The sequence below is a fragment of the Cynara cardunculus genome (genome assembly GCF_001531365.2).
Source record: "Cynara cardunculus var. scolymus isolate 2C chromosome LG 1, CcrdV1, whole genome shotgun sequence".
Taxonomy (NCBI): domain Eukaryota; kingdom Viridiplantae; phylum Streptophyta; class Magnoliopsida; order Asterales; family Asteraceae; genus Cynara; species Cynara cardunculus.
Genome location: NC_037528.1, coordinates 5,955,769 through 5,962,524, shown reverse-complemented (window position 1 = coordinate 5,962,524; position 6,756 = coordinate 5,955,769). Strand labels below are relative to the sequence as shown.

Below are 6,756 nucleotides of genomic sequence, written 5' to 3'. Positions count from 1 at the left end.
AATATAGAAATTGTCCAAATTCTTTTGTTTCAACTTCAGTTTCTTGCACTTAAATCAAGATGACATTTTGAAAGTGTTTGATGAATTAGATTTTTGTGGTTGTGATCATGTTAACTGAATTAGATGTTTAATTTAAACTCTCATCTGCTTTCAAGGAAGTTTCAGCAATCAACCAGTGTAACAATGAGCTGAATTTGCTGATTTGTAGTTCAAATGAACACATAAAAGATCTAGCAATAAAAATGTAATGATGCACATGTAAATTGAGGGCGTGCTTGGAAACATCTTAACGAGCTTAATGAAACCTCTATTCTCTTTATATTTCATCAGCAATTGATGGACAGAGTTGGTATGATTTGCCCTAGTAGACTTGAGGATGCTGAAAATTTTCCATATTACTATTTCTAGCAGCCATCTAGAGCTCAGGAAAGTCTGAATTGATGCTCTGTTCCGCTCATTGGTAAAGCACTTTGGAGGTGCATTGATGGCCCATGACATTTACTCAGAATTTGAAAATTTTAGATCTCATTTGAGATTTTGTGTTGCTCCCTTCTATCTGGTCAGTTATGCTTATGGATAACTGCGTAAAGCTTATTTTTTTTCAACTCTACAATTGCTTAAACTTTAGGAGTTTGATGTCTTTGTAATTCTTCTATTAAAATTATTATAATTTGATTTTCTTTAATCGCCTTGTAGCTTGGTTTTTTAACCTAGCATGTTTTTGCAGGTTGAGGCTCTGCCCATTTCCGGATACTGATGATTAATGCCTTCCGATTCCGGGTGGAGAGTCAAATATTGGATCAGGTCGGTAATTAAATTTCAAATATTTGGTTGTTTTTGGGATTGGACAAGTCTCGATCAATATCTATACATCATCTTTGTTCATGGTGGTGCCATAAGGCAAGAGACAGCAGAGGCATAGTGTGATTGGTAGTTTAAGGCCAAACCATCTTCATCTTCATCTTCTTTTCAATTCAACATAAACCATTAGAAACTATAATGAGGTAAACAGACCATCAATGCCTAGGCCTAGGGGCAAGAACTAATTCTCCTATTTAAGGTCGAGTCCTCTGAACATTAGTCCTTACACAACCTTTATTTATGTTCCCCAATTCTTGAAAAAACAACATAGTAGTTCTCTGCAAACTTTCTTTTTGTGCTTCAATGTTTACCTTACCAACATACTAGTGTATACCAAGCCTCTTTGTTTTTAATCTTTCTAAGACAAATTGAAGAAGTTGAAGATCGAAACCATCTTCTGAGTGGTTACAGTTGGAGCTATAAAATGCAGGTACAAGACTCCAACACCAAATTTTTTGATGTCAGATTTTGCTCCTGAGTACTAATATGAACATAATGAATTTGAATTGATGGGTGATGGTGATGTATGTAGAGATAAACCATGTCTACATTTGTAGTATGAATTGTCCCACAACCCCATTTAATTCAAGAAATCATATGCTATTTACCAGCAACATAGCATGAGAACAAATAGTAGATTTTTGTACGTATTTGACATGTAAGTTTGGACCAACCTTCCATTTTATTTAATATAGAGGTTTTACCAAAAGTAGAAAAATATACGAACACATGTGTGATTGGATTTGTTGTCCACTTCTGGAATTTCACACAATGCTTGGTAGTGGCTAAGTTTTTCTTGATGACAAATTCGATTAGCCGAGAGGGTTGCTCGCTCTTTTCATCTCCCGAGAGTTCTGAGGTTGTTCTTTTCATCTCCCTTGTTCTGGAACAAGAACTAATCGGTACTGGTGGTTACCACCTACAAGAGTGATTATCTGTATTCCATAGAAAAGGATGAACTTTCCCATCTCTTATTGAAGATCCAATCCTATCAAAATATTCTAGGAGTGTTGTTAGTGATCTCACAACATTCTCTTCAACACTAATGCAATCTCAAAGTAGAGAGGAGAGAAGACTAGCCATAAGCTCATTATGAATCAATTCAAGATTTCACACACCCAAAGAGTCGTCTAAATGTAAATCTTCGTTTATGTCTAGAAGAATACGTAAAATGTAACATTACTTCTACCCATGCTTCATCGAGAACACTTCCAAAGTTGGTGGTACATTTTTTTTTCAGCATTAAAGATCCAACCTCCACAATAGTCAGTCTGGTCTTATTGGTTTAGAGGATATCTATCTGATATGTTTGAATCAGAGAATTCAAGAATCAATTGACTTGGGTCATATTTTTTCATGTGTATATCATCGTTGGACTTAAATTTCAAGTAACTATATTATTTCATAGTTGTCATCGAGCTAGGATGTAATTTTAAATTACAATGAACAATCAGCATATACGCATTATTCTCTAAGTCCAATGGATTGAAAAACAACTTGGCTTTCCAATCACTTGGGAACGGTTCCTCTTAAGGACTAAGAACAGTCTCAACGTTTTGGCTGCAATATTCACATAAATCCCAAGTATTTGAAATCGAGGCCGAAACTCAATTGGTCAAACCAAGGTGTGGGTTGAATACAACACTCTGAATTGAAGCATGTAAAGTAACAACAATTGTACTGCTTAAGAATTCAAGAGAAAACTAAAGAAGGAATGCATTTTGTAGTTTATGCTAAAAAAACACAGTTAAAAGACAGTTTTGCATACAAGAAAATTCAAAGTTGTTTTTTGTATATAAAGTTAAATCAAGAAGGATGGTAAAATATTGTTTGCATTTAAACTTCGTTTAATCTAATTATTAAAATAAAATATTTTACTTGGCTGATAACATGCTACTATAGTATTTTCACCATATGGGGTTGGAGGGTTGGATCCAAGTATTTGGTGCTCCAAACCGAATTTTATGTTTGTTTCAAATACATGATATGATGGATTAAATCCGATTTCATGACTTAATCGAGCAAACATCACCTATCAAACAACAATTACAGATAAATACAACATTTTATTGAAGATATGATAAGGATTTTACAATCGATACTTTAAAACTTATTTTCATGTCATTTGAAATAAAGATTGTTTACATTCATTTAGAGATAAACTATTACTCTTTTTATTTAATCATAAAATAGATTATTTAAAGATTCAAAAATGCTAATTTTGTTTGTTTAATTAAAAAAAACAGTAGGTTAATAATTTGTTGATTTAATTGAAAAACAAAAAGTCGTTTGATCTGATTGCTGAATCAAAAACAGTGCATTTATATATCGGAGTTGAAGTCAGCTCAACCCACACCGACTGGAAGAACAACTTCTCGTTGCTTTACATATCGGAGTTCACCATCTGTAATCGTCCCTTCGGGGACATCCGATAAAATTGGAACGATACAGAGAAGATTAGCATGGCCCCTGCGCAAGGATGACACGCACAAATCGAGAAATGGTCCAAATTTTTTTTTTGCCCAATTTTCCTATCATCGTCTTCGCCAAAACCCTCTTTCCCATGGTAAATTCATCAATGTCCGGCAATGTAAGCATCGACGTACGTTTTCACACTGTCTTAACTGAGTTATTTGTTTGTTTTCAGTTGATTATCGTCTCTTTATGTTGAACTAGGGTTTCGACTCGATGAAAGACCAGTGCCGCATCCATGGGCGTACTTTGAGAAGGTATCATTTAAAACTTCGGCTTTCAACGTTGAATCTGTGTATATATGAGCCAGATGTATGATTTTGTTTCGAGCTTCACTTTCTTAGTTTGTAAATTATAGCTTTGCACTTCAATTAGGGCTTTTTGAAAATGTTACATTAACTAGGTTTGAAATTATAGTTGCCAATTTTATGAAGTTTAACATGTCACATTGGCCATGTCAATTATGATTCTTAGGATTATTTTGTGACAGAAAATGTAGTAAGAGTATGGTTCTAAGCAATCTTTTCTTCAACCTTTGATTCTAAGAAGTAGTCGTCCATTCGGGGGTGTCAATTAGAAATGGAATTCTAATACAGATAAGATTGGCACACAAATATAGAAATTGTCCAAATTCTTTTGTTTCAACTTCAGTTTCTTGCACTTAAATCAAGATGACATTTTGAAAGTGTTTGATGAATTAGATTTTTSTGGTTGTGATCATGTTAACTGAATTAGATGTTTAATTTAAACTCTCATCTGCTTTCAAGGAAGTTTCAGCAATCAACCAGGTGTAACAATGAGCTGAATTTGCTGATTTGTAGTACAAATGAACACATAAAAGATCTAGCAATAAAAATGTAATGATGCACATGTAAATTGAGGGCCTGCTTGGAAACATCTTAACGAGCTTAATGAAACCTCTATTCTCTTTATATTTCATCAGCAATTGATGGACAGAGTGGGTATGATTTGCCCTAGTAGACTTGAGAATGCTGAAAAATTTCTATGTTACTATTTCTAGCAGTCATCTGGAGCACAGGAAAGTCTGAATTGATGCTCTGTTCCGCTCATTGGTGAAGCACTTTGGAGGTGCATTGATGGCCCATGACATTTATTCAGAATTTGAAATTTTTGGATCTCATTTGAGATTTTGTGTTGCTCCCTTCTATCAGGGTCAGTTATGCATAACTGCATAAAGCTTAATTTTTTTCAACTCTACAATTGCTTAAACTTTAGGAGTTTGATCTTTTTGTAATTCTTCTATTAAAAATATTATAATTTGATTTTCTTTAATCGCCTTGTAGCTTGGTCATTTAACCTAGCTGGCTAGCATGTTTTTGGATGGTCGCCTCGCTAGAACTGGGGAGTTTGTTTGAACTTTTTCATGTAGTAGCACCACAGCACACAACTGTTAGAGATGGTGTGGTTTCTTGAAGACCACTAACATCATCGACTATGACTTCTGATCTTTTTGTATCAGAAAAATCGATTTAAATCTGTTTTACTTCTTATCTTTTTGATGATGCTAATTGCTTTAATTGAAGCCTTTGAAGTCTTGGAGATCTATTAGATATAGATCATACTAGTTATGATAGATATCATTGAGAAAAATCTTCAATTTATGAAGAGCGTCACCCATTGTTTCAGTTTTCCGGTTGTCTCAAAGAGTTTTGACATTTCTGTATCTCAAGAGGGAATAAATATAGGATGGTAGGTCTTCCATCTGATCTTATAAAAAACATATCGTTAGAGTATGAAATGTGACATTTCCTTCTGGGCCTGCTGCTAATTTGGGACAAAATGAAAGACGAAACTGCATGTTTGAACTAAAGGAAATTTATTTTCTTATGAAGATGTAATGATACTGCTTATCTTGCAATATTCTTCCGTTAAGAATGCTTGTAACTAATGTCGACACTTTTGTGTTCCATGGCAGGGTGGTTTTCCAGTTTACCAATTCTGTGAAGATGTATCAGAACCCCACCATGCTTATAAGCTGCTGCAGCAAACGGCGTACCTTGAATTTCCTAATAGGGTTTGTATTAGGTGAAACATTACTWTCTTGTCGGACTTAATTTTGTGATGTTGGATTTAGCACATATTATGACCATTAAATATCATTTTGCAGAAGAGTTGAAACCTGAATTTAACTGCCGGCGTGTTACGTGATCTTAATGGCTATAAGTATATTTTCTGTTTCCCTCAATCTCACTCATATTGACATGATTTGTATATTTTGTAAGGGTGTCCGGGCCAAAGCCCGACTAATCCCCGGCAAATTTGGAGGCTAAACATGATTTGTATATTTGATTGTTTGCATTGGCAATTTGAAATAGGGTGTGATCGGATAGGTTCCAAGTTCTAACAGACATGAATTCAACTTGTTTGGTATTTTGTATTCCTCAGTGCTACTTTTTTTCGGTACTTTTAAGTTCTAATGCTATTGTATTAACATCATGCCAAATGCTTTTTTTTTGGAAGTATATAATATTTATATTTGACAATTGAAACTCACATACTTCCATGTTTGGTGATTTTAGAACCTTAAAAAAAATTGAGAACCGAAACCGGAACCGGAACTATTCTCAATCGGTTTCGTATTCTAGGAACCGGAACCACTCATATCGGTTCCAGTTCCGGAACCAGCAATTCCGGTTCCGCTCACCCCTACCTTCAACCTTTAGGAAGGTTGGTTATCAATTAATCACACAAACTTTAGACATTTTAACCGGTAGATGCGGCTTCTAAAAGAATTGATAGTAGTTTTGGCGAATTTGGGACTTGTGAAACCCAGATCTCAAAGTCATTAGATTCAAATTTAATGTGCAGGTTAGGAATAATGAGTAACTGTGGATGCATGAGATACAAGTCAGTGTAGGAGATTTTGGGTAAATTTTTTGTTTCTAACATATTTTTTCAACTTTTTTTTTCAAATTGAAGAAAGTAGTAGATTTAGGGGACGTTTACCAAAGACTTATCCAGTAAACGCTTACCGGTAAAATTAATACTTACCGGGTAAGATTTTAGTCCACGAAAACGGTATCGCATGCATCAATTTACCCGATAAGCGCTTACCGTGGTAATAGTCGTCACCCTCACTTATAGGGTAAGGCTCTTGGTCCTTGTCTCACTCTTACCGGATAAGATTTTTGGTTCTTACCGTATTCACCCGGTAAGGTAATGTGTCTTACTAAGCGTCTTACCCGGGTAAACGTTTGATAACGACCCTTTAGTATAATTTTTTTCAAATTTGAAGAACTTTCTAAAAATTAATATCATTAGAGGTAAATATATATTTATACTGTATTTACATCAATAAGGAATTTTGAAATTAAATAGTTGAAAAAGAAAAAAAAATTGTATTAAATGATGGAATATTTTAATAATATAATGAACCTTTTAATATCTGAAATACAGAAATTG

General features: G+C 34.3%; 1 protein-coding gene and 1 non-coding gene across 4 annotated transcripts in view; both read left to right on the top strand.

Moving 5' to 3' along the window:
* The window catches only part of LOC112513176 (small nuclear ribonucleoprotein-associated protein B'-like), a 12,998-nt gene extending 7,204 nt beyond the window's left edge, over positions 1–5,794 (top strand). Inside the window, exons 1-4 of one of the 3 annotated variants that reach the window (XR_003069267.1) lie at positions 3,191–3,427; positions 3,509–3,590; positions 5,270–5,368; positions 5,462–5,555. The gene's annotated coding sequence lies outside the window, so the exon portion shown is untranslated. Of the gene's footprint in view, positions 1–3,190; positions 3,428–3,508; positions 3,591–5,269; positions 5,369–5,461; positions 5,556–5,669 lie in introns of those variants that run through there. The other 2 variants (XR_003069265.1, XR_003069263.1) reach the window with 2 other exon arrangements.
* LOC112503712 lies at positions 3,274–3,376 on the top strand. Its single transcript, XR_003068061.1, has one exon. It is a non-coding gene; the product is annotated as a U6 spliceosomal RNA (small nuclear RNA).
* Positions 5,795–6,756: the final 962 nt, after the last annotated feature.